At 44.3% G+C, this 27644-nt stretch overlaps 1 pseudogene; it reads left to right on the top strand.

The window, feature by feature from the left end:
- LOC137562066 (uncharacterized) overlaps window positions 1–27644 on the top strand; it is a 106490-nt pseudogene that overhangs the window by 14344 nt on the left and 64502 nt on the right.

The following is a 27644-nucleotide window of genomic DNA, read 5'->3' on the forward strand; positions in this document are numbered from 1 at the left end:
GTAAAGCATACTTGCCAGCTTGTTCTGCAGGTGCTGCATCCTTTCTGCCTTCAGGTGACTTGGTAACATGTTCACCACTTTGTGCCTATACCGAGGGTCTAGTAGTGTGGCCACCCAGTACAGCTCATTCCCCTTGAGTTTTTTATACCGGGGTCCCTCAACAGGCTGGACAGCATGAAAGACGCCATCTGCACAAAGTTGGATGCAGACATAGGGCTCGATTCACAAAGCGGTGCTAACCCAGTTAGAGACTTTAGGCGTGGTAACCATTGCACCACGCTGGTGAAAAGCCAGTTTAGGCGTGATAAGTTTAGGCGTGATAAGTTTAGATAAGTGTAGTTAGCGCGCAAAGTCCCGCACGCAAAGCAGCGCCATTAAACTCTATGCGAAGTGCACCAGACTTTGCTAGCGCAAAACTTTTGATCAGCTGTGCACTGCGGTTCTAACGCAGTTGGTGCTTAAACTTATCATGCCTAAACTTATCACAACTAAACTTTTCATGCCTAAACTTATCACACCTAAACTTATCACACCTAAACTTATCATGCCTAAACTGAGTTTAGGCGTGATAAAGGGCTTTTCACCAGCGTGCTAACTGTTAGCACCGCTTTGTGAATCAGGCCTCTACTCTCCATCTCCTCTTGCTCTTCCTCAGTGACCGCTGGTAAGTCCTCCTCCTCCCCCCAGCCACGAACAGTACTACGGGAACTTTGACCAGCACAAGCCCCCTGCGATGCCTGCTGCGTTTGTTCTTCTGCCGCTGCCTCATCTTCCTCCACAGAAACACCTTCCTCATCATCCGAGTCTGACTCCTCTTCCCCACACGACTCTTCCTCCTCCTCCCCCTCTGTGCTGCCGCAGGTGTTGAGGAAACAGTTGGTTCTGATGTAAATTGCTCCCACAACTGTTCCTGCCATAACTGTTCCTCTTCACACTCCTCCACAGCTTGATCCACCACTCTACGCACGGCACGCTCCAGAAAGGAAGCGTACGGGATCAAATCGTTGATGGTGCCTTCACTGCGACTCACCAGGCTGGTCACCACCTCAAATGGCCGCATAAGCCTGCATGCATTTCGCATCAGTGTCCAGTTGTTGGGCCACAACATCCCCATCGCCCCAGATTGTGTCCTTTTACTGTAATTGTACAGGTACTGGGTGATGGCTTTCTCCTGTTCTAGCAGGCGAGAGAACATGACCTGGGTCGAATTATAGCGAACTAGCCGACCCGCAGCGTAACATATGTCGCATAAGGGGGTAGCGGGCAGGAAGGTGGTATTGGGCACAGCGGCGGGGAGGGGGTTCAGACCCCCCCCTCACCTGGGCCCCCCATGTGCGCTCTCCCTCCAGCTTAATTTTGCGGTGGGGCGGGTCGGACCCTCCCTCCCTCCCTCCCCCCCCTGGGTTCCCCATCTGCACTCCCCCTCTAGCTTAAGTTCAGCAGCAGACGTCACTATTAGTAAGAGGCAGTGGGCGGGGATGACTCACCTCTTCTGCGTTCCACTGTCGTCACTTCCTGCAATGCCGCCCACGGTATTGTAAGTGGACAGCATTGCAAGAAGTGATGACAGTGGAGCGCACGCTGGACCGCGAAAGAGGTAAGTCATCCCCGCCCGCTGCCTCTTACTAATAGCAGCGGCTGCTGCTGAACTTAAGCTACAGACAGACTAACCAGCAAGTTCATGGTGAACCAGAACTCATTGGAGTGTGTGAGGGGCTACAATGGTCCTAAAAGCCCCCTTACTAAAACGCTATGGAAAACAAAAGTTTGCTTTCTTAGAACAGAAAGAATTTGCAATAATTCAGGTTGGAATGAGCTTGAGATGTCTCCCAGTGCATCACTGCTGAATATATGGAAATCAACCATTGTCGCCCTTAGAAGCTAAACACACCTCCAGAACCGCTGGAATGCAATGTTTAGCTTCTAAGGGCAACAATGGTTAATTTGCATATATTCAGCAGTGATGCACTGGGAGACATCTCAAGCTCACTCCAACCTGAATTATCGCAAATTCTTTCTGTTCCAAGAAAGCAAACTTTTGTTTTCCATAGAACTTAAACTAGAGGAGGAGAGCAGATGGGGGACCCAGGTGAGGAAGGGGGGGGGGTCCAACCCCCCCCCCCTTCCCCGCCGCTGTGCCCAATACCCCCTTCCTGCCCACTACCCCCTGCAGCTCAACGGTAAGTGTAGGACCGCCCCTGGGGGTAGGGCGCTACTTCTTCTTCTTGTTTGGCCCGACCCTGGGGGCAGGGCGATACTTCTTCTCCTTGCTTGAAGGTTGAGGCACTTAGCCTATTATATATATACTAGCCGACCCGTGGCGTAGCATACGCCACATAAGAGGGTAGAGGGCAGGAAGGGGTTATTGGGCACAGCGGCTGGGAGGGGGTTGGTCCCCCATGTGCGCTCCCCCTCCTGCTTAAGCACAGTAGCAGCCGCCACTATTAGTAAGAGGCAGCGGGTGGGGATGACTCACCTCTTCCATGTTCCATCCTGCGTTCCACTGTCGTCACTTCCTGCAATGCCGCACACTGTATTGGTGTAATCTGCCTTGTTAAAACAGAAGGAAATCTGCAATAATTCAGCTATAAGTGAACATTTGTGGTTACCCACAATGCACTGCTACTAAATATGCAAATTACCCCTTTCCCCCCTTGGTAAGCCAAGCAAGCATACAGCTTTACATTTTACACAGTCATATCAAACCCACATGTAGACAGCCTGTTTCAGACGTTTGGTCCTCAGCTGTACATGGCAAGGATTGATATGGCTGTATGAGATAGGGCTTGGACCAGTACAACAGAGTAACCAAGCAGCTCAGGGTGACCCAAACCACTCGGAATGTATAGGGGGATAAAAGGGACCAAAAAAACCTCCTACTAAAAAAAGCAAAGCTTGGTGTAATTTGCCTTCCTAAAACAGAAGAAAATCTGCAATAATTCAGCTATAAGTGAACATTTGTGGTTACGGCCACAATGCACTGCTACTAAATATGCAAATAATTCCTTTTCACCCTTAGTAAACCAAGCAAGCATCCAGAACCACTGGGGTATTGCAAGCCTATAGCTTTAAATTTTACACAGCCATATCAAACCTACATGTGACAGCCTGTTTCAGACTTTTGGTCCTCACCTGTACATGGCAAGGATTGATATGGCTGTATGAGATAGGGCTTGGACCAGTACATCAGAGTAACCAAGCAGCTCAGGGTGACCCAAACCACTCGGAATGCATAGGTGAATAAAAAGGACCAAAAAGACCTTCTACTAAAAAAATCAAAGCTTGGTGTAATTTGCCTTCTTAAAACAGAAGAAAATATGCAAAAATTCAGCTATAAGTAAACATTTGTGATCACCCACAATGCACTGCTACTTAATATGCAACTTATTCCTCTTCACCCCTGGTAAGCCAAGCAAGCCTATAGATTTAAGTTTTACACAGTCATATCAAACCCACATGACAGCCTGTTTCAGCCATTTGTTCCTCATCAGTACATGGCAGGGATTGATACGGCTGTATGAGATAGGGCTTGGACCAATACAACAGAGTAACCAAGCAGCTCAGCGTGACCCAAACCACTCGGAATGTATAGGAGAATAAAAGAGACCAAAAAGCCCTCCTACTAAAAAAAGCAAAGCTTGGTGTAATTTTCTTTCTTAAAACAGAAGAAAATTTGCAATAATTCAGCTATAAGCAGTGCTGCTCGTAATGGAAAAATCTACGCTTACGGATCATTACGCGTAATTTTACGCTATTACGCATTACGCAATTACGGTTACGGCGTAGGAAATTATCTACGGTACATCACTGTAATTACGCGTAAACTTACGCAATTACGCGTAAGGATACCGTAATGAAGGCGCTTACACTACGATGTTACGCGTAGTGCCGTAATGACCATTAATGCGTATTTTTGGACGCATGCGGACGATATGTACGCAATAGCCGTCAATGTGACAGTTATTGCGTACATATCATTCGTATGCGTCAAAACGTACGCTTATACTGAAGGGCGGGAGAAGATACTATTGGTTGCTTAGGATGTTGACTGATTGGCTACTCTTAGAAAATGGGTGATTTTACGTTAGTAATTACGCGTAAAATTACGCGTAAGTGTTCGTAAAATTACGCATGCCTAGCAATTACGGTAGACAGTGTAATTACGATACCACTTACGGTCTTACGCGTAAATAATTACGCGTAAGACAGTAAGTTACGCGTAACGCTTACGCGTAAATTTACATTGAATTACGATGCGTAATTACGCTCATGTGTAATTTCGGCCCAGCACTGGCTATAAGTGAACATTTGTGGTTACCCACAACACACTGCTACTAAATATGCAAATTATCCCTCTTTGCCCTTGGTTTGATATGACACTACTTCTTCTTCTTGCTTGGACCGGCCCTGGGGGCGGTGCGCTACTTCTTCTTCTTGCTTGGACCGGCCCTGGGGGCGGTGCGCTACTTCTTCTTCTTGCTTGAAGGTTGAGGCACTTACTCTATTATATATATAGAAGAAAGAAGAAAAGAAGATAGATTTGCAATAATTCAAGTTGGAGTGAACTTGAGATGTCTCCCAGTAAATCACTGCTGAATAAATGTAAATTAACCATTGTTGCCTTTAGAAGCTAAACACACCTCCAGATATGCTGGACTGCAATGACGTGTCAGCTTGTTAATTTGTACTGAGCCATAACAATCCAACATGCATACAGCCCGTTTCAGATAGTTTGCATCTAATCAGTGCATGGCATGGATTAATTTGGCTCTGTGGAGTAGGGCTTGTAACACCGAGAGGTACAGACTAACCAGCAAGCTCATGGTGACCCAGAACTCATTGGAGTGTGTGAGGGGCTACAATGGTCTTAAAAGCCCCCTTACTAAAACATTATGGAAAACAAAAGTTTGCTTTCTTAGAACAGAAAGAATTTGCGTTAATTCAGGTTGGAATGAGCTTGAGATGTCTCCCAGTGCATCACTGCTGAATATATGCAAATTAACCATTGTTGCCTTTAGAAGCTAAACACACCTCCAGAGCTGCTGGAATGCAGTGTTTAGCTTCTTCTTGCTTGGACCGGCCCTGGGGGCAGGGCGATACTTCTTCTTCTTGCTTGGATCAGCCCCTTCTTCTTGCTTGGACCGGCCCTGGGGGCGGGGCAATACTTCTTCTTCTTGCTTGAAGGTTGAGGCACTTAGCCTAATATATATATATATATATATAGAATATAGATTTGCAATAAGTCAGGTTGGAGTGAGCTTGAGATGTCTCCCAGGGCATCACTGCTGAATATATGCAAATTAACCATTGCAGTCCTTAGAAGCTAAACACACCTCCAGAACCGCTGGAATGCAATGATGTGTCAGCTTGGTAATTTGTACAAAGCCAGAATAATCCAACATGCATACAGACTGTTTCAGATTGTTTGATCCTCATCAGTGCATGGCATGGATTAATTTGACTCGATTAAGTAGGGCTTGTAACACCAAGAGGTACAGACTAACCAGCAAGCTCATGGTGAACCAGAACTCATTGGAGTGTGTGAGGGCCTACAATGGTCCTAAAAGCCCCCTTACTAAAATGCTAAGAAAAACAAAAGTTTGCTTTCTTAAAACAGAAAGAATTTGTGATAATTCAGGTTGGAGTGAGCTTGAGATGTCTCCCAGTGCATCACTGCTGAATATATGCAAATTAACCATTGTTGCCTTTAGAAGCTAAACACACCTCCAGAGCTGCTGGAATGCAGTGTTTAGCTTCTTCTTGCTTAGGACCGGCCCTGGGGGCAGGGCGATACTTCTTCTTCTTGCTTGAAGGTTGAGGCACTTAGCCTATTATATATATAGATCAGGCTATTACATATCAAGCGTCTCACCGGCAAGTTGTTTCTCTGCTGAATGTCCGCAAAGCGTGCCATGGGTGTGTAAGACCGCCTGAAATTCCCACACAACTTCCTGGCCTGCTTCAGGACGTCCTCTAAGCCTAGGTACTTTGACACAAGTCTTTGAATGACTAGATTCAGCACATGTGCCATGCAGGGTACTAGTGTCAGCTTTCCAAAATTCAAAGTGGAAAGGAGATTGCTGCCGTTGTCACACACCACGTTGCCGATCTCCAGCTGGTGCGGGGTCAGCCACTGATCCACCTGTTTGTTAAGAGCAGCCAGGAGAGCTGCTCCAGTGTGACTCTCCGCTTTGAGGCAAGACATGTCTAAGATGGCGTGACACCGCCGTACCTGGCATGCAGCATAGGCCCTGGGGTGCGGGGGCTGTGTAGCTGGAGAGGAGATTGCAGCACCAGCCAAGGAGGAGGAGGATGACGACAGCGAAGAGGCTGTAGCAGGCAGAAAGGAGGCGGCAGAAGGCCTGCCTGCAAGCCGTGGAGGTGTCACAAGTTGTCCGCTGCACAGCCACATACTCCCTGCTTGCCATCGGTCACCAGGTTAACCCAATGGGCTGTGTAAGTAATGTAGCGGCCCTGACCGTGCTTGGCAGGCCAGGCATCCGTGGTCAGGTGGACCCTTGACCCAACGCTGTGTGCCAGAGATGACACCACTTGCCTCTCTACTTCACGGTGCAGTTTGGGTATCACCTTTTTAGAGAAATAATTGCGGCCTGGTATCTTCCACTGTGGTCTCCCAATGGCCAGAGCCGGATTAAGGCCAAATGGGGCCCTAAGCAAAGTGACAGATTTGGGCCCCCCTCCCTCAACCCCCTCTTTCCCCCCCCTCCCCCCACACACACACATAATGTCAAAATAGACAATTACCTCACATCTAAAATGCATGCATCATCCCCTGAGATATAAAATGCAACAAATTCCCCACATTTAAAATGCATCTATCAGCTAACAATTAATTGCGGCAATTACCTCACCCTAGCCGCCAGCTCCTCAACCACATCACTACTGCCCTGGCTGTGCCTCTCTGGGATCTTAGGAGGTATTTAGCTGCAGCTGGGGAGGAGGAAGGATAGGTAGGTAGGGTAAGTAGTTGCGGAAAACGCTCCAAAAATCGCTAGGCATGATTAGAAAATCGCTAGGCACATGCCTAGGAAAATCACATCAAAAAGCGCTGAGCGTTTGCGATTACGCTAACGCTTTTTGGTGTGCACTGGCCCTAAGTCTGTGATATATATATATATATATATATATATATATATATATATATATATATATATATATATATATATATATCCTACCTAATAAAACCTAAGTGTCCAGTGGTTTGTAGCGTCCCTGGTAATTTGTTGTTGCTGCGCTTGTGCGCAGTAACTTAGAGCTGGAGGGACCAGGGAGGGAGGTTGGTGGGCGAGCAGTTGGGTGCGTGGCGGGTGCGCGTGACGGGTGCACGGCGGGCATGCGCGCATCCTGAGTGACTGGCAATTATATGGTAGAGGAAGAAAGCACTTACAAAATAGCACCTCCCACAGCAAAGTTTGAAAAAATATAACAAAAATCTTTATTCAACATTGGGTATACCAATAAACAACACCTGTGCAATGAAGAAAAAAAAAAAAAAAAAAAAAAAAAAAAAAAAAAACAATACACACAAATAAATATTGCATATATAAGATTATGAAAAAAAGTGCACAATTGCTATATTGCATGGAACAAGGAATCCCCTCAGAGGACAAGGTCCTGGATCTTGTCCTCTGAGGGGATTCCTTGTTCCCTGCTGTGCTGCTGAGATTGACTTTACCACTTCTGGGCTAAGTATCTCCTATTTTTTTGCACTACTCCACTTTATGCTCTTTTTCCTATGGGCTGCTCCTGTGCCTTAATTTTTTATTAGGCATCTAATCACTAGTAATACTGTATACTTGGATAGCAATTGTGCACTTTATTTCATAATCTTATATATGCAATATTTATTCGTGGGTTTTTTTTTTTTTTTTTCATTGCACAGGTGTTGTTTATTGGTCTTGCATCACACTAGGTTGTATACTGAACCCGGGTTCTCCCCCTGTTGGACTCAATATTGAGCCTACTGTGGGGTTCTATATCTGACAGCAGCATTGTGTCATTATCTATATATATAATAGAGTAAGGGTGCATACACACATCAGACTATAGTCTTTGGAAAGTGAAAGATCACAGACCAATCTTACCACCCTTCATGTAGTATGAGAGCCATACTCTACACAGTCTTTTCTATGGAGCTGAACTCCACATCAGAAAAAAATCTTTGCAAGATGCTGCACACACAGATGCTGTACAGACACAAAAGATCAGTATCTGCAAAAGATCTGTTCCTGCCAAAAATCCATTCCTGCAAATTGCAATGATAGTCTATGAGATCTGCAGATCATCATACACACATGATTTAACTGACATTCATCTGCAGATCAAGCAATCATCCGCAGATCTGAAAATCCATCCTGGTGGATCTGATCTGCAGATGAATGTCAGTTAAATCATGTGTGTATGATGATCTGCAGATCTCATAGACTATCATTGCAATTTGCAGGAATGGATTTTTGGCAGGAACAGATCTTTTGCAGATACTGATCTTTTGTGTCTGTACAGCATCTGTGTGTGCAGCATCTTGCAAAGATTTTTTTTCTGATGTGGAGTTCAGCTCCATAGAAGAGACTGTGTAGAGTATGGCTCTCATACTACATGAAGGGTGGTAAGATTGGTCTGTGATCTTTCATTTTCCAAAGACTATGGTCTGATGTGTGTATGGGGCCTTAGTGCCTCAACCTTCGAGCAAGAAGAAGAAGTAGCGCCCCGCCCCCAGGGCCGGTCCAAGCAAGAAGAAGGGGCTGGTCCAAGCAAAAAGAAGAAGTAGTGTCATATCAAACCAAGGGCAAAGAGGGATAATTTGCATATTCAGTAGCAGTGCATTGTGGGTAACCACACATGTTCACTTATAGCTGAATTATTGCAGATTTGCTTCTGTTTTAAGAAGGAAAATTACACCAAGCTTTGCTTTTTTTAGCAGGAGGGCTTTTTGGTCTCTTTTATCCTCCTATACATTCTTAGTAGTTTGGGTCACCCTGAGCTGCTTGGCTACTCTGTTGTACTGGTCCAAGCTCTATCTCATACAACCTTAACAATCCCTGCCATGTACTACTGATGAGGACCAAATGTCTAAAATAGGCTGTTGCATGTGGGTTTGATATGACTGTGTAAAACTTAAAGCTATAGGCTTGCTTGTCTTACCAAGGGGAAAAGGAATAATTTGCATATTTAGTAGCAGTGCATTGTGGGTAACCACAAATGTTCACTTATAGCTGAATTATTGCAGCTTTTCTTCTGTTTTAAGAAGGCAAATTACACCAAGCTTTGATTTTTTTAGTAGAAGGTCTTTTTGGTCCCTTTTATCCACCTATACATTCCGAGTGGTTTGGGGCACCCTGAGCTGCTTGGTTACTCTGTTGTACTGGTCCAAGCCCTATCTCATACAGCCGTATCAATCCCTGCCACGTACTGATGAGAACCAAAAGTCTGAAACAGGCTGTCTACATGTGTGTTTGATATGACTGTGTAAAATGTAAAGCTATATGCTTGCTATACACCTGTGTCTCTGGATGCTTGCTTGGCTTATCAAGGGGGAAAAGGGGTAATTTGCATATTTAGTAGCAGTGCATTGTGGGTAACCACAAATGTTTACTTATAGCTAAATTATTGCAGATTTTCTTCTGTTTTAAAAAGGCAAATTACACCAATACAGTGTGCGGCATTGCAGGAAGTGACGACAGTGGAACGCACGATGGAACACGGAAGAGGTGAGTCATCCCCGCCCGCTGCCTCTTACTAATAGTGGTGGCTGCTACTGTGCTTAAGCAGGAGGGGGAGCGCACATGGGGGACCCAGATGAGGAGGGGAGGAGGGGGGGGTTCCTGCTGAGCTTAAGCTGGAGGTAGAGCACACATGGGAGACCCAGTTGAGGGGAGTTCCAACCCCCCTCCCCGCCGCTGTGCCCAATACCCCATTCCTGCCCTTTACCCTCTTATGCGGCGTATGCTACGCCGCGGGTCGGCTAGTACAATATATTGCATTTAGAGTGATTGTTTCATATGCAGCAGGGATCATGTTGGAATATTTGCTTGGTTTTTAAATGGTTTTATTCTTTATTGAATCATCAGTACTGTGATTATTAATATACCCAATGTTGAATAAAGATTTTTGTTATACTTTTTCAAACTTTGCAGTGGGAGGTGCTATTTTTTAAGGGCTTTCTTCCTCTACCATATAATTGCTCTTGTTTTGAGCCCTAGCACACACAGTTATTTGGTTGAGGTGTTGCAGACACTCCCTAGAAACTCCTGAGTGACTGGCGGCCGCGTTAAAAAACGACCTAGAGCCCGTTTTTAAACGGGCTTGGGTCTACTAGTATATATATATACAGGATCTTCTCAAAAAATTAGCATATTGTGATAAAGTTCATTATTTTCTGTAATGTACTGATAAACATTAGACTTTCATATAGTTTAGATTCATTACACACAACTGAAGTAGTTCAAGCCTTTTATTGTTTTAATATTGATGATTTTGGCATACAGCTCATGAAAACCCAAAATTCCTATCTCAAGAAATTAGCATATTTCATCCGACCAATAAAAGAAAAGTGTTTTTAAAACAAAAAAAGTCAACCTTCAAATAATTATGTTCAGTTATGCACTCAATACTTGGTCAGGAATCCTTTTGCAGAAATGACTGCTTCAATTCGGCGTGGCATGGAGGCAATCAGCCTGTGGCACTGCTCAGGTGTTATGGAGGCCCAGGATGCTTCGATAGCGGCCTTAAGCTCATCCAGAGTGTTGGGTCTTGTGTCTCTCAACTTTCTCTTCACAATATCCCACAGATTCTCTATGGGGTTCAGGTCAGGAGAGCTGGCAGGCCAATTGAGCACAGTAATACCATGGTCAGTAAACCATTTACCAGTGGTTTTGGCACTGTGAGCAGGTGCCAGGTCATGCTGAAAAATGAAATCTTCATCTCCATAAAGCTTTTCAGCAGATGGAAGCATGAACCCACTTTTGAACCAGAAACAGCGGCAAAAGCGCCTGACCTGGGCTACAGAGAAGCAGCACTGGATTGTTGCTCAGTGGCCCAAAGTACTTTTTTCGGATGAAAGCAACTTTTACATGTCATTCGGAAATCAAGGTGCCAGAGTCTGGAGGAAGACTGGGGAGAGGGAAATGCCAAAATGCCTGAAGTCCAGTGTCAAGTACCCACAGTCAGTGATGGTCTGGGGTTCCATGTCAGCTGCTGGTGTTGGTCCACTGTGTTTTATCAAAGGCAGGGTCATTGCAGCTAGCTATCCAGAGATTTTGGAGCACTTCATGCTTCCATCTGCTGAAAAGCTTTATGGAGATGAAGATTTCATTATTCAGCACGACCTGGCACCTGCTCACAGTGCCAAAACCACTGGTAAATGGTTTACTGACCATGGTATTACTGTGCTCAATTGGCCTGCCAACTCTCCTGACCTGAACCCCATAGAGAATCTGTGGGATATTGTGAAGAGAAAGTTGATAGATGCAAGACCCAACACTCTGGATGAGCTTAAGGCCGCTATTGAAGCATCCTGGGCCTCCATAACACCTGAGCAGTGCCACAGGCTGATTGCCTCCATGCCACGCCGCATTGAAGCAGTCATTTCTGCAAAAGGATTCCCGACCAAGTATTGAGTGCATAACTGAACATCATTATTTGAAGGTTGACTTTTTTTGTTTTAAAAACACTTTTCTTTTATTGGTCGGATGAAATATGCTAATTTTTTGAGATAGGAGTTTTGGGTTTTCATGAGCTGTATGCCAAAATCATCAATATTAAAACAATAAAAGGCTTGAACTACTTCAGTTGTGTGTAATGAATGTAAAATATATGAAAGTCTAATGTTTATCAGTACATTACAGAAAATAATGAACTTTATCACAGTATACTAATTTTTTGAGAAGATCCTGTGTGTATATATATATATATATATATATATATATATATATATATATATATATATATGTATATGTATATATATGTATATGTATATATAATGTATATGTATATATATGTATATGTATATATAATGTATATGTATATATATGTATATGTATATATATGTATATGTATATATAATGTATATGTATATATATATATATTTATATATATATTATCATATATATTCCACATCAATCATGTATATATATGCATATCTACTGTATATATATATATATATATATATATATATATATATATATATATATATATATATATATATATGTATATATATATATATATATATATATATATATATATATATATATATATATATATATACATATATATATGTATGCATATCTACTGTATATATATATGTATATATGATAATATATATATATTCCACATCAGTAATGATCAAATAACAACTGCTGGCTGCTGCCTATCTTCTCTCTCCTGGACCTAAACACACACACACTGACCTGCGCCATGTGCGCTCTCACTGAGCGGCTGTCAGACTCTGATTGGATCGCCGACTGAGTGAGCGAAGAGGGAGGGCGAGGGCCAATGACGTCAGCAGCAGCTGGCGTGATGACGAGCGCGGGGGGCGCACGCTGATTGGCTGAGGGCTGGACTGGAGTGTAGAGCGTCCGTTTGCCATGGCAACGGCGACACTCAGCCAGCCAGCCTCCGTGTTTCTTCTTTTTCGGTAACAGTGGCGGGCAGCGCAGAGCGGGCATGGCTGGGCAGGAAAATAAGATTATTATGCACATTGCTGGTGATCATGGGGCCACTTAGCTACACACAGTGGCAGACGGATTACATGCTTGGGGGCTCAGAGGGGGCCCTTTAGACCCCGAATGGGGCCCCAATCAGGTGCTTTTTGTGCCTGCTTGATGGTCCGGCCCTGCCAATGGCCACAAATTTACGGAAAGCCTCAGAGTCCACCAGCTGGCATGGTAACAGCTGGCGAGCTAACAGTTCCGCCAAGCCAGCTGTCAGACGCCGAGCAAGGGGGTGACTGGCAGACAATCGCTTCTTCCGCTCAAAGATTTCCTTCATGGATACCTGGCTACTGCTGTGGGTAGAGGAGCAGGAACAGCTCAAGGTGAGAGGCGGCGTGGAGGAGGGTAGCTGTGAAGATGCAAGGGAGAAAGCGGCTGAAGATAATGCACCTGAAGGGGGAGGAAGAGGAGAAGGAGGGTGGTTTTGCGTTTGTGTGCTGCTTTTCCACAGGTGGTTATCCCATTGCTGTTTGTGCTTTTTCATCATGTGCCTTTGTAAGGCAGTTGTCCCTACGCGGGTCTTGGTCTTTCCACGACTTTTTGGTGGCAGAGAGTACAGATGGCATTGCTCTCCTCTGATGCAGACACACAAAAATTTTTTCAAACCGCTGAGCCCTGGAATGATGGCACTTTGGTGGTGGCGTCAGCAGCTGACGTTGAAGGGCATGTTGGCTGGCTGTCCATAGGTGGCGATATATGCCGCCGGACTCTGCCACGAGATGTTTCTGACAACGAGCTCCCCCTGCTTCTTTCAGCAACTTGTCTCCTCCTACTCCTCTCTGACTCCCTCTCTGAGCCGTCCCCCTGGTCATCATGTCTATTAGGATCCCACGTGACATCCATGGCAGTATCACAGTATCATCATCATCGTCATCATCATAATCATCCTCCCCAGCTTTGCTTGTATCAGACACCTCCAAAACTGCACCAACAGCAGGTACTTCATCATCCTCACATCTTACGTCCGTAGTGCCGCCTGACTCACACATATGAGGTGGTGTAACTTGCTTAGCGCCTTCATCTTGCTGTAACAATAATGGCTGTGAATCAGTTAATTCCCCACCAAACAACTCCTGCAAAGTGTCAAATGGAGTGGATGTGGTGCTTGTAGTAGCGCTGGTGGCTGCGGAAGATGAGGTGTTCTGTGTTAAATAGTCAACTATGTCCTGACAATCTTGGGAGTTGAGGGCATGTTCCTTTTTCTGAGCACTGTACTTTGGTCCAGGGACGCACAAAATCACATCAGCACGACCTCAAACAGACCTGCCGGGTGGCCTGTCTCTGGCTCTGCCTCTGTCTGTTGTTTTGTCCATATTGGGGGGGGGGGATGGTGAAAGGTATGCACTGACCTGACTAATTCAATGTGCAGTCACACAGGTGCAGTGAAAAGGTATGCAGTGACTGCTGGTAGAACAATGTGCAGTCACACAGGTGCAGTGAAAGGTATGCAGTGAATGGTATTACAATACAATGTGCAGCTGTCACACAGGTGCAGTTAACAGGTATGCACTGACTGGTATATAAAACAGCATGCGGTCACACAGGTGCAGTGAAAGGTATGCACGGACTGGTATCAATACAATGTGCAGCTGTCACATACACCGGTGCAGTGAACAGGTATGCAGTGACTGGTATAGAAAACTGTGTGCTGTCACACAGGTGCAGTGAAAGGTATGCACGGACTGGTATCAATACAATGTGCAGCTGTCACACACATACACGCAGTGAAAAGGTAGGCACTGAATGTGCTGGGCCTGCTGCAAGGGCCAGCTGCGACAGACAGGGCTGCATATGCAAGTGCCAGTGGGCCATACACAAAAAAAAAAAAAAAAAACATCACAAGAACATTAGCTCTCAAAAGAGCTGTTTTGGGGGTAATAAGTATCAGCAAGGAGCAAGCTAACAAGCCTAACAAGAGCCTAACTAAGATATCCCTAATCTCTGCAGCAACCTCTCTCCCTTCTCTCACTAGCAATGCAGCACCCAGAGTTATAAAATGGCCAACGCTGCTGCCTTTTATAAGGGGGGGGGGGGGCTCCAGGAGGGAGTGCTGCCTAATTGGCTGCCATGTTTTTGCTGACTGTGATGTAGAGGGTCAAAGTTTAGCCCAAAGATGTAGTATAGGGGGTGGGTCGAACTCGCATAAAGGTCACGTTTGATTGCGAACGCAAACCAGCGATGTTCACGTGAATAAGTTTGCATGCGAACCGTTTGGGTCATCTCTAGCAGCCAGACATTGTGCCCCCCCAAAAAAATTTGAAGCTGGAGCCACCACTGCTAATACTTTTTGCTATAGACCCTGAACAAGCATGAAGCAGATCAGGGACTCGACTCAAAAGAGAGTGCTAACACTTAGCACACCTGTGAAAAGCAGGTTTTCACCTGCTTATTGACATTGGGCGTAAACGTGACTTTTTGCGCGAAGTCATTACTTTGCGCGCATAAAGTTTTGAGCACATTAAATCGCATGCAAACCCGCTTAGCACGGGCGTGCCCAGCATACACTCGAATAGGTTAGCACGTGAAGTCCACCTGTTGCGCGCGATACGTAACGTCGTGCGCGCGATAAATAGTTAATACGCGAATGTGAAATTTGCATGTGCGAAATGGGTGCAAAGTGGCTTGCACTCATGTTTGCACATGCAAACCTTTTAGGCATGCTAACTGAGTTAGCACTCTTTTGTGAATCGAGCCCCAGGTGTCTGTGACAAATCTGACAAGTTAAAGGGACACTGTAGAGGGGTCAGGGGAAAATGAGATGAAGTTACCCGGGGCTTCTAATGGTCCCCCACAGACATCCTGTGCCTGCGCAGCCACTCCCCAATGCTCCGGCCCCGCCTCTGGTTCACTTCTGGAATTTCAGATTTTAAAGTCTGAAAACCACTGCACCTGCGTTGCCATGTCCTCGCTTCCCCTGATGGCACCAGGAGCGTACTGCGCAGGCCCAGTATGGTCTGTGCCTGCGCCATGCGCTCTTGGTGACATCAAGGGAAGCGAGGACACGGCAATGCAGGTGCAGTGGTTTTCAGACTTTAAAGTCTGAAATTCCAGAAGTGAACCAGAGGCGGGGCCGGAGCATTGGGGAGTGGCTGCGTGGGCACAGGATGTCTGCAGGGGACCATTAGAAGCCCCGGGTAACTTCAACTCATTTTCCCCCTACCCCCCTACAGTGTCCCTTTAAGCCGCATGCTTGGTTCAAGTGTGTGATTTAGACCCTACTGACCAGAAAGATCACCAGGACTGCCAGGCAACTGGTATTGTTTAAAAGGGAAGAAATATGGCAGCTTCCATAGGTCTTACACCTCAGGTTCCTTTTAAGCTATTTTAGCTATTTTATTTGTTTTTGTGTATGACATCCTGGACAACTGAGAATTTTCACAAGAAAATGATCTTGAATCTTGATACAAATATAAATCAGATTAGTAACCTGTTAGTAACCTGTTTATTCTGAATTTTAGGAACAGTCGAGCAAAGAAAAAAGTTGTCATCTGCATTAATAATTTCCCTGGTTGTCCCTCTTGGCTTCCTTCTCCTGTTTATTCTCCTACTGGTATATTGGAGAAAAAGAAGAGGTGAGATATTTGTCTAAATGTTATTAGCATGCAGGGCTGGAATTACCATAAGGCACTGTAGGCATGTGCCTACAGACGCCTGATGATGGAAAGGCAGCTCACTCCCCTCCCCAAGTGCCTCCCTCCCTCCTTCCCCATGCAGGGTCCTCATGAGAGAGTAAATAAGAGGTTTCTCACCCTGCTCTCGGCATTCCACTGACGAGATCTCCTTTCAGTCAGGGGCATCTCTATCAACTTATTACTGAGGACATCTCTGGATGCCTAATACTTGGGGGCACCTCTAGCTAATTAATACTTGGGGGCAGCTCTAGCAATTTAATACTTGGGGGCACCTCTAGCTACTTACTATTGAGGGTACTTCTGGCTACCTAATACTAAGGGGCACCTGTAGCTACTTCTGACGGGCAAGGGAAGAAAGGGAGAAATGACAGCAGCAACAGCCAGAATACTTGCGGTGCTGTTCGGCGGTTGTTTGTAGGGTCATAGAGCACGAAGTCCAAGGTGCTGGGACATCTTTGCCTATAGGCTCCTGTGAGGTAAGTCGGGTCTGTTAGCATGGCTGTGGCAATGATATGATTGCTAGTATACTGTTAGGGGTAAGAGAAAACAAGGGTCTTATACTCCGGTTCTAATGAAAAGTTTAAAGGGGAACTTCAGCCTAAACAAACATACTGTCATTAACTTACATTCATTATTTTAATTAAAATAGATAAGTAATATAGTCTCTTACCCACCCTGTTTTAAAAGAACAGGCAAATGTTTGTGATTTCATGGGGGCAGCCATCTTTTTCATGGGGGCAGCCATCTTTTTGGTTGAAAGGAGGTGACAGGGAGCATGAGACACAGTTCCAACTGTCCTGTGTCCTGATAACCCCTCCCTGCTGCACGCACTAGGCTTCAAATCTCAAATTCAAAACTTGGAAAAAAAATGTTTGCAACAAAACAGCAGAACGAGAACAATATCAAAAATCCCATCATGCTTTGCACAGCATCAGGGGAAAAATACCCGAGCAGATTTCTTCTGTGCAGCTAAAAATGATGCTTGGGTAAGAAAAACAAATTGCTGATGCTGTGAAACTGTTAAAGAAATACCAAGTATTTTCAGTGTTGCTGAGTAAATTTTTAGTCTGGAGGGTCACTTTAAGGCTAGGCTCACAGTAGGACGTTGCGATGCTGCCAGTTCTAGACTTTTTGCTGCCGGAGGCAAATTTTTGAGGATCCCCCCCCCCCAACTTGGAATGATAGTACAGCACCCGACAATTTTCACCGCATGTTATAGCTGCGGTGCGCCCCCCAAAAAAACACCCTTAGGATAGGTAGGTAGCCAGGTATGGGTGCCCCCAGTATTGGTTAGCCAGGTACAGTTGCCCCCAGTATAGGTTAGCCAGGTACAGTTGCCCCCAGTATAGGTTGGCAAGGTGCTCTCTTCACTTCCTGTTCTGCCTGGTGCTGCCCCTAGACTTCTGTCGCCTCACTTGGCATGATGGGCGGACCGGGCCTAACGCACTGCAATGATAATCCTATGGGACGTTCACAGTGCGACGTTATCATCGCATTGTAATGTGTAGCATTATGGTAACGCACTGCTGCAGTGTGTTACCTCAAAACAGACACGTTGCCAGGAACGCATACTTTTCATTGCCTGTATGCTTTGCTGTATCTACTGCATGCTATGGTAATGCAGTGTTAAAGTGCATTATTGTTGTGTTGCGTTGCATTGCAATGGGGTAGCTGGATAGTGTAATGGTTAAAGAAACGCGTAGTTCTACGCAATTACGCTTCGCAAACTACGGTTTCAAAATCAGAAGCTTCGCTACGTTTGCATTTCGTAGACTACGCATTAAAATACGCATTAAAATACGGAAGCTTCGCGTAGTGCGAAGCGTAGTGTATGCGGACGCTTATGCCCTTATGCGGAAAAATTTTCGCAATAATCCGCTAAATATGCACATGGGTGAACTAATATATGCGTACATTCCACCTTCCAATGCGAAATTGTATACATATAGAAGGGCAATAATATTTCTGCGCATGCGCAATGATCCTTATAGACGCAATTACCGCACACGTAGTTGACTTCGCAATACATACGTCAACTACGCGTAGCGGGTGAAGCTTCAAATAGCGGTACTACGACTACGCGGAAATACGTACGCAATGTTTTTAAACTTCGTCTATGAACTACTATGCGTAGTTGCGGACTACGACGCGTAGATTCGCAATGGCGTAGTTTACTAGCAACCCTGTTGGGGTTGTTAATATACATGCATTGTGAGTTTGGAGGAGAGTCTGACAGACAAATGACCTTTATCCCCAACCCAATGTATCACTTTTGCACTAAGGGGTAGTATAATCTGTTCGAACTATCTATTTTAACCCAAATTTATTAAAAGTTACGTTTTATTAATAATACCCAATCTCCGAATAAGGTTTATCTAGTGTTTTTTCGTATTGCAAATCAGGTGTGTTTTTTCTCTTCCTGTTCAGTAAGCCAGCACCTATTCAGTAGGAGATCTTGGGCAAGACTCCCTAACACTAATACTGCCTATAGAGCGTGCCCTAGTGGCTGCTGCTCTGGCGCTTTGAGTCCACCAGGAGAAAAGCGCAATATAAATGTTCTATGTGTTTCCTGTGTCTTAATGTCGCGTTGCGACTTTAATGTCGCACCACAAAGCAACGTCCTACTGTGAACCTATTCTAAAGGTTTGCCCCTTCTGCTTTCTAATTGGACGACAATGGCAGGAATAAGCTGAGAGATCATTATGTTTAAACTAGAGATAGAACCAATCCCAAATTTCCTCAAATCTGAATCCAAAAAGATTATTTAATCTCAAATCTAACGAACCCTGTGCATAGAATTGTGCGATACATGTAATAGTAATAGTAGTTAGACGCAATGAATAGTAGTTAGACTTACAATATACTATTCTAAGACTAACTATTATTCTTACATGGATCACACAATTCTTATGTTCAGGATTTGTTAGTTTCGAGATCTGAGAGATTTGTTAGATTCAGGAGATTCAAAAGAATTGAGAATCTTTTTGGATTTGAGGAAAATCGGGATTTGTCCCATCTTTAGTGCAAACCATCAATACACACTGCTTATGTAGAACTCTCTGTAATGTCCTCTAGGGGGCAATATACCCCAGTCCATGATCATTGCCTATATCAGCTGCCTACTTTTTCCCCTTTTTATTGTTTTCATTAAATACTGAAGTGCATTTTTTTTTTAAGTTAACAAAAACTAAGGATACTTTAAAGAGTAAACAAATAAGCACATAATGGGCTTGACTCACAAAGCTACCGTGTTGCCCGTGAATTTTCATGTGCAAATGAGAACTTTCGTGTGAAAAAATCGAATTTGTGCACGGATATTCGTGATTGTACATGAAAACCATTATGCGTGTTATAGCGCGTACAAACTGCTAGTGCCACTGTGATAAGAGTTATCACGGCTTTGGGAATCATGCTCCATATGGTGATGCTTTATTTTTGTCTATAGCTAAATATGATAATGTTTACTGCCTGTTATTCAGAATCGAAAGAGCCTTAAGGGTGAACAATAACACTGATTAACCATTTCAATTTTATTTCAGCCACAGCCAATCACAAGCTGGCCAATCCCACTCCTAAGGTTAGGTGTCAGTTGGCACCATCATAACTATCCTATGTTCCTGTGGATGCTACTTTTGATTTGGAAAGTAGGCCATGGTGCACAATTCAGTAAAAGAGGAAGTTTAAAATGAGTGATATGTACCCTCTACTAGGGTGGAAGGGCGGGGGGGCACTACATTCACATAACTATCTCCACTTTTACAGAATTGAGCACCATGACCTACTTCCTCAATCAAAAATGGCAGCTACAGTCCCATTTACAATAGTTTAGAGGGTGCCGATTTTAGGTGTTAATCAATCAAAATTACGAACAGACAGCCATGTTAGGGTCATCAATATCCAACAAATTTGATCTCAGTGATCAGATCTGTTAGGGAAAAATCAATAAGTGTATGGCCACTTAAAGGGCCACTTAAGGCTATAAAAAAAGTATTTTACTCACCTGGGGCTTCCACAAGCCCCCTGCAGCTGTCCGGTGTCCACGCAGTCTCGCTCGGATCCTCCGGGCCCCGCCGGCAGTTACTTCCATTTTTGGGGACAGGCCTGGGAACGCGAGTGATTCTTCGTGTTCCTTGCCGCAATAGTGCCCTTTATACTGCTATTGCGGCCAGGAAAGCAAAGACTCACTCGGGTTCCCAGGCCTGGCGGCGCCTGTCGCCGAAAACAGAAGTAGGAGGATCCGAGCGAGACTGCGTTGGCACCAGATGGCTGCAGGGGGCTGGTGGAAACCCCAGGTGAGTAAAACTCAACAGAGGCTGAACTGAACAGATCAACTGAAGTTGAACTGATGTCAAACCAAAGTCAAAATTCTGTGTACAACATTTCTGACTACCAGTATCTGTGTACCGCAGACTGCATATTCTCACATTGATGATGACATTTTATTTTTATTTCCATATGCAGCTCACAAGCAGAAGACATCAGGGTAGGTATTTATATCCATCTAGATCTACATCTCCCTTTCTCTCCCTCTCCCCCCCCCCCCCCTCTCTCTTTCACGCTCTCTTTCTCTCATTCCTTTGCATCACTTCTCATAGGCAGTGAGATACAGTGGGCCTGATGCAGTAAAGTCCGGTAAAGTTGTCCTGCACATGGAGCGCACAACAATTGTACCATTAGAAGGGCTTTATTTAGGGTTTGTGCTGCCCCGGTCACTTCAGACCTTTGACCCCCACACACACACCTTTGTGGGGAAGATGAGCATGGCTACACTAGTGGGTGGAGCCACAACCATTGGTGGGTAGCGCCACAACTTCAGTGGGCGATTCTGGCATTTCCTAGAAAAAAGTGCAATTTAAAGAGGAACTCCAGTGAAAATAATGTAAAAAAAAAGCTTCATTTTTACAATAATTATGTGTAAATGATTTAGTCAGTGTTTGCCCATTGTAAAATCTTTTAAATCCCTGATTTACATCCTGACATTTATCACATGGTGACATTTTTACTGCCGTCAGGTGATGTAGCTGCTGCTTGCTTTTTTAGCAGTTGGAAACAGCTATAAACAGCTATTTCCCACAATGCAACGAGGTTCACAGACAGGAAACTGCCAGGACCTGTAGGAGGGGTTTCACCACAATATCAGACATACAGCGCCCTCTGATGATCCGTTTGTGTAAAGGAATAGATTTCTCATGTAAAAGGGGGTATCAGCTACTGATTGGGATGAAGTTCAATTCTTGGTCGCGGTTTCTCTTTGAAGTCAGTGGGTCCATGTTTCCTCCCAAATATGAGTTAAATGAGCCTCAAACAAATAACTTTGAAGTATTGCCACCACCATAGACACACAATGGACATTGTTTTCTCTCAGAAAATGGTGGTAGGCATTAGATTGTTAACTCCTCTTAGGACAGTCAGTAACATGACTATGCATTCTGTAAAGGGGATCAGTGAATAATTGCGCACAGCGCCTATGCATAAAAATGGCGCCGCATTAAAAAGATACGCTTATCGCTATTTATCGTTAGTACTGCATAATAATGGCGCACAGGAAAAAAAGAAGAGAAACGGCACACACTAACGTTATTTATCAATAGTGGCACACACTAACGTTATTTATCAATAGTGGCACACACTAACATTATTTATCAATAGCGCCCTACATAAGCCAAACTGCAGACGTTATTTAACTTCAAAACGGTGAATAGATTTAATGTAACACTGTCAAGGTTAGGGTTAGGCACCACCAGGGAGGTCTTAGGGTTAGGAACCACCAGGGGGGGTCTTAGTGTTAGGCACCACCAGGGGGGGCCTTAGGGTTAGGCACCAACAGGGGGTCTTAGGGTTAGGAACCACCAGGGGGGTCTTAGTGTTAGGCACCACCAGGGGGGGTCTTAGTGTTAGGCACCAACAGGGGGTCTTAGGGATAGGCACCACCAGGGGGGTGGTTAGGGTTAGGCACCACCAGGGGGGTCTTAGGGTTAGTCACCACCAGGGGGGTCTTAGGGTTAGGCACCACTGGGGGGGGGGTCTTAGTGTTAGGCACCACTGGGTGGGGTCTTAGGGTTAGGCACCACTAAGGGGGTCTTAGGCTTAGGCACCACCAGGGGGTCTAGGGGTTAGGGATAGGTACAGGGAGGGTTCTGTGTGAGAGTAGGGTTAGGTATAGTTACAGTACAATTTACACCACCAGGGGGTCTTAGGGTTAGGCACCACCAGGGGGGTGGTTAGGGTTAGGCACCACCGGGGGGGGGGGGGTTAGGGGTTAGGGATAGGTACAGAGAGGGTTCTGTGTGTTAACACTAAATAACGATAAGGCTTTAACGCTAAATAACAATAAGGCTTTAATGTTAAATAGCGATAAGCGGCAAATGGATTAGCGGCAACACTGTGCGCCATTATTCACAGGCGCCATTTTCAGATGGATGCTCTGTAAAGTGCTACAGGAGTTGGCAGTGCTATATAAATACATTACAATACTATAGTAGGATATTAGACTGACTATGGCAATATTAGCTTGTGCGCTCCTTTGAGGACAGTCAGTGACAGGACTATGTATTCTGTAAAGTGCTGCAGGAGTTGGCAGTGCTATATAAATATATTACAATACTATAGTAAGATATTAGACTGACTATGGCAATATTAGCTTGTGCGCTCCTTTGAGGACAGTCAGTGACAGGTCTATGTATTCTGTAAAGTGCTGCAGAAGATGTCAGTGCTATATAAATACATAATAATGTTATGGTAAGAAATTAAACTATGACTATGGTAGGGATTCGATTGTGAGCTCCTCTGAGGACAGTCAGTGACATGACTATGTACTCTGTAACTTGCTGCAGAAGATGCCAGTGCTATGTAAATACATACTAATATTATTAGTAGGATATTAGACTATGACTATGGTAGGGATTAGATTGTGAGCTCCTCTGAGGACAGTCAGTGACATGACTTTGTACTCTTTAAAGTGCTGCAGGAGATTGCTATATAAATACATAATAATAATAATAATAACAATAATAATATGGTTGGACACTCAGTACAGACATCAGACAGGTAAAATATAACTGTGCAAACACATTAGGGAGGACGGTGGCTGGGGGTTTGCATTGTGTTCTAGATAATAGCATGCCTTTACCACCATGTATTCAATCGACCATGTCAACACAAGATTTCCCAGTATGTCCAATCAATACATTTTAACAATTTCTGTCCAAAATTGGTCAAATCGTTGATCAGGCAGGCTCTTAGTGGCATCAGTTTGCATCTGATTTGATAATTATTGATCGGCCGCCAAGTTGATTACGGAATAGCCACCTTTAATCTCATCAGAGGACATGCAATATTCTGTGAGATATGCGAGTCTAATCAATTATTTCCGACAGGACCAATCTGATTGCTGATTGTTTCTTCTGATCAATTTTGTATAGAAGTGATCGGAAAATTGATCAGAAAAACTTTCGGAAATCAGGTTGGACCTGTGGGAACTCAAACCTTGGGTGTAAAAAAGTAGACCTATCCACGGTGATAAATAGTACATATACTGTATATTCGTGCTGCAGTAGTAATGAGCAGAAATTACGCCCATGCATAATTACGCATCGTAATACGCAATTACGCATCATAATCATAATGCAAAATGTTGGGAGAAATTAATTAATTTCAGAATTAATTGTTACCGTTCATAATCATACATGAATTTACATCTAATTTACGCATAATTTTGTGCTGACTTTGTCGGTGAGTAGCAAAGTCCCCATACATGCTATTGCTACCAAAATTGCTACCTATGTTAAAAAGAATAGTGGGTACAAGGAACAAAAATAATTGTTCAAAAACGCCTTGTAGTTTTTTTTTTAAAAAAAAATTGATTTTAAATATACAAAAAAATTGTTTTTTAAACGGTCATTTTTCTGCGTTTAGAAAACAATTTTTTTTTTTGCATATTTAAAATTGATTTTTTTTTAAAACTACAAGGTCTTTTCTTTTTGAAAAATTATTATTTTTTTTTTTTACTTGTACCCACCATTCTCCTTAATATATGTAGCAATTTTGGAAGCTATAGCATGTAGGGGGACTTTGCAATTCACCACCAAAGTCGGTATGAAATTACGCAAAAAAGTTCCCCTGGGGGGTACTCACCTCAGTAGGGGGAAGCCTCTGGACCTTAATGAGGCTACTCCGTCCTCCTGTGTCTCACGACGGTCTCGCTGAAGCCCACGGAACGCACAGGCGACAATTTGTCGGCCTGTGCAATATCTACCTTTTCTGGCTCCAGCAGGGGGCGCTGTTGCGGCTCTTCCCACTTAGATAGGCGAAAATAGCTGATCTCTGTTGGGTCCGCTCTACTGCGCAGTCGCAGGAGACTTGTGCCTGCGCAGTAGAGTGGCCCGACGGAGTTCGGCTATTTTCGCACATCTCCGTGCAGAGAGCGGATACTGCGTCTGCGCTGGAGCCTGGGAGGTACATATTTACATTGCCACCGCTCCGGGGGGATTTACGCCGCCGCCATGGGACCGAGGAGGACGGGGGAAGCCTCAATAGGATCCGGAGGCTTCCCCCACCTGAGGTGAGTACCCCCCAGGGGACGTTTTTTCATTACAGTTTTTCTTTAATGACCTTGCACTCTATGTGAGCAACATCTCTTATATCTGTCTCTCTGTCATAGTTCTGTTTACATACTGTACTGCATCTCAGTGCCTCTGCTTACACATACATGAAGAAAGTCTTTAATAAAGTTTGTGTTCTTCCAGAAATATCGTTCTTGAGCCCATAGCAGCAGAACCAGTGGCACGGAACACATATCCAGGTACAGCATTTTGTCAATATTGTGTTTTTATTTCTTGTAAAAATACTGTATTTTTGGACCATAAGATGATCCAGACCACAAGATGCACACAGGTTGGTTTAGAGGACAAAAATCAGGGTAAAAAAACTAAATTAAACTCTGTGCATTGTTCAGGGGGGTCTTGTGGATCTTTTCCCTTCACCCCCCTCCCTAATCATTTCCCCCTTGTACCTATTGTGTCCTTCTCTGTCCCTCCTGTGTTCTCCTGTTTTCCTGTGTCTCTCTGTCCCCTGTGTCTCTTCTGTCCCCTGTGCCTCCTTTGTCACCCGGTACATCATCTGTCCTTCTGTCTCCATGTGTCTATTCCTTCTTTTCTGTCATACGGTGCCTATTTTGTCCCACTATGTCCTCAGTTTCCCAGCTAAGGCTGGGAGCACACTCTTCTGTCGGTTTTCTGTGTGCGTTTTCTGCACACCTTATGTGACTGTATGTGTGGAAACATACACATTTTATCGCGGATGCTAATGTGACTGATATTTTAGGGGAGGGTTGGAGGTGCACAAGGTGTAAATGTCTTAGTTGGTTGTTAAAACGGTAAAAAGATCTTACTTTAGTTCTGCCAATTTCAAGAAAGCAAGGTTTTTTATTAACAGTATACATTTTTTATTATGCACATCAGACAATGCATTTCACGGCTACAACCACTTCATCAGGTCAAATTCAAGTGCCCTAGAAGAGGATCGACAGAAGCTCAGGGCTCAATCCGCATTTACAATATAATATAATACAGTACAATAATATAATACAATACAATAGCATTACTTTGTTTTATATAAAAACATATATAGAAATACAACACAAACGCGTACGTACAAAAAGGGCGCCCGGACAAAAAGGGCGCGGGGTGTAAACTCTAAATAATAATTAATCATTAATAGGGTTTATAAAAATAGTGTGCTATATTTCGTTTACAAATAAGGTTTAACAAAATTATAAATAATTAAATAATGTTTATGAAGTCGGAAATTGTGAAAACGTTAATCTTCCCTGTTTCTAAAGTTAAACTTATAATTACGTTTATGAAAAAAACAATAATATATGTTTAATTGTTATAATTCTATATTATTGTGAATAACCTTCATTTACGGTTTGTTCTTATAATAAAATCTGAAAATATTCTTTATAACGATGATATAAATATAACTACGTTCGTAATAAGTGTTGTAAAACATTAGTAATTATTACTAAAATTTTACTAAAACTATACCTAAGCCTACTCTTACACAGAACCCTCCCTGTACCTATCCCTAACCCCTAGACCCCCCTGTTGGTGCCTAAACCTAAGACCCCCCTGTTGGTGCCTAAACCTAAGACCCCCCTGTTGGTGCCTAAACCTAAGACCCCCCTGTTGGTGCCTAAACCTAAAACCTCCCTGTTGGTACCTAAACCTAAGACCCCCCTGTTGGTGCCTAAACCTAAGACCCCCCTGTTGGTGCCTAAACCTAAGACCCCCCTGTTGGTACCTAAACCTAAGACCCCCCTGTTGGTGCCTAAACCTAAGACCCCCCTGTTGGTGCCTAAACCTAAGACCCCCCTGTTGGTGCCTAAACCTAAGACCCCCCTGTTGGTGCCTAAACCTAAGACCCCCCTGTTGGTGCCTAAACCTAAGACCCCCCTGGTGGTGCCTAAACCTAAGACCCCCCTGTTGGTGCCTAAACCTAAGACCCCCCTGTTGGTGCCTAAACCTAAGACCCCCCCTGTTGGTGCCTAAGTAACCCTCCCTGTACCTACCCCTAACCCCTAGACCCCCCTGTTGGTGCCTAAACCTAAGACCCCCCTGGTGGTGCCTAAACCTAAGACCCCCCTGTTGGTGCCTAAACCTAAGACCCCCCTGTTGGTGCCTAAACCTAAAACCTCCCTGTTGGTACCTAAACCTAAGACCCCCCTGTTGGTGCCTAAACCTAAGACCCCCCTGTTGGTGCCTAAACCTAAGACCCCCCTGTTGGTACCTAAACCTAAGACCCCCCTGTTGGTGCCTAAACCTAAGACCCCCCTGTTGGTGCCTAAACCTAAGACCCCCCTGTTGGTGCCTAAACCTAAGACCCCCCTGTTGGTGCCTAAACCTAAGACCCCCCTGTTGGTGCCTAAACCTAAGACCCCCCTGGTGGTGCCTAAACCTAAGACCCCCCTGTTGGTGCCTAAACCTAAGACCCCCCTGTTGGTGCCTAAACCTAAGACCCCCCCCTGTTGGTGCCTAAGTAACCCTCCCTGTACCTACCCCTAACCCCTAGACCCCCTGTTGGTGCCTAAACCTAAGACCCCCCTGGTGGTGCCTAAACCTAAGACCCCCCTTTATTATGTGGATAATAATGTTTTACTAATTGTGGATGCAAAAAATATTTTGCAATTTACGTTACGTACTGATCGCTTTATTTTGTGAATAATAATGTTTTACAAACAGTAAGGGATAAAACTTTAAATAATGTTTTAATTAGTTAAATAAGA

The sequence above is a fragment of the Hyperolius riggenbachi genome, chromosome 3 (genome assembly GCF_040937935.1).
Source record: "Hyperolius riggenbachi isolate aHypRig1 chromosome 3, aHypRig1.pri, whole genome shotgun sequence".
Classification (NCBI taxonomy): domain Eukaryota; kingdom Metazoa; phylum Chordata; class Amphibia; order Anura; family Hyperoliidae; genus Hyperolius; species Hyperolius riggenbachi.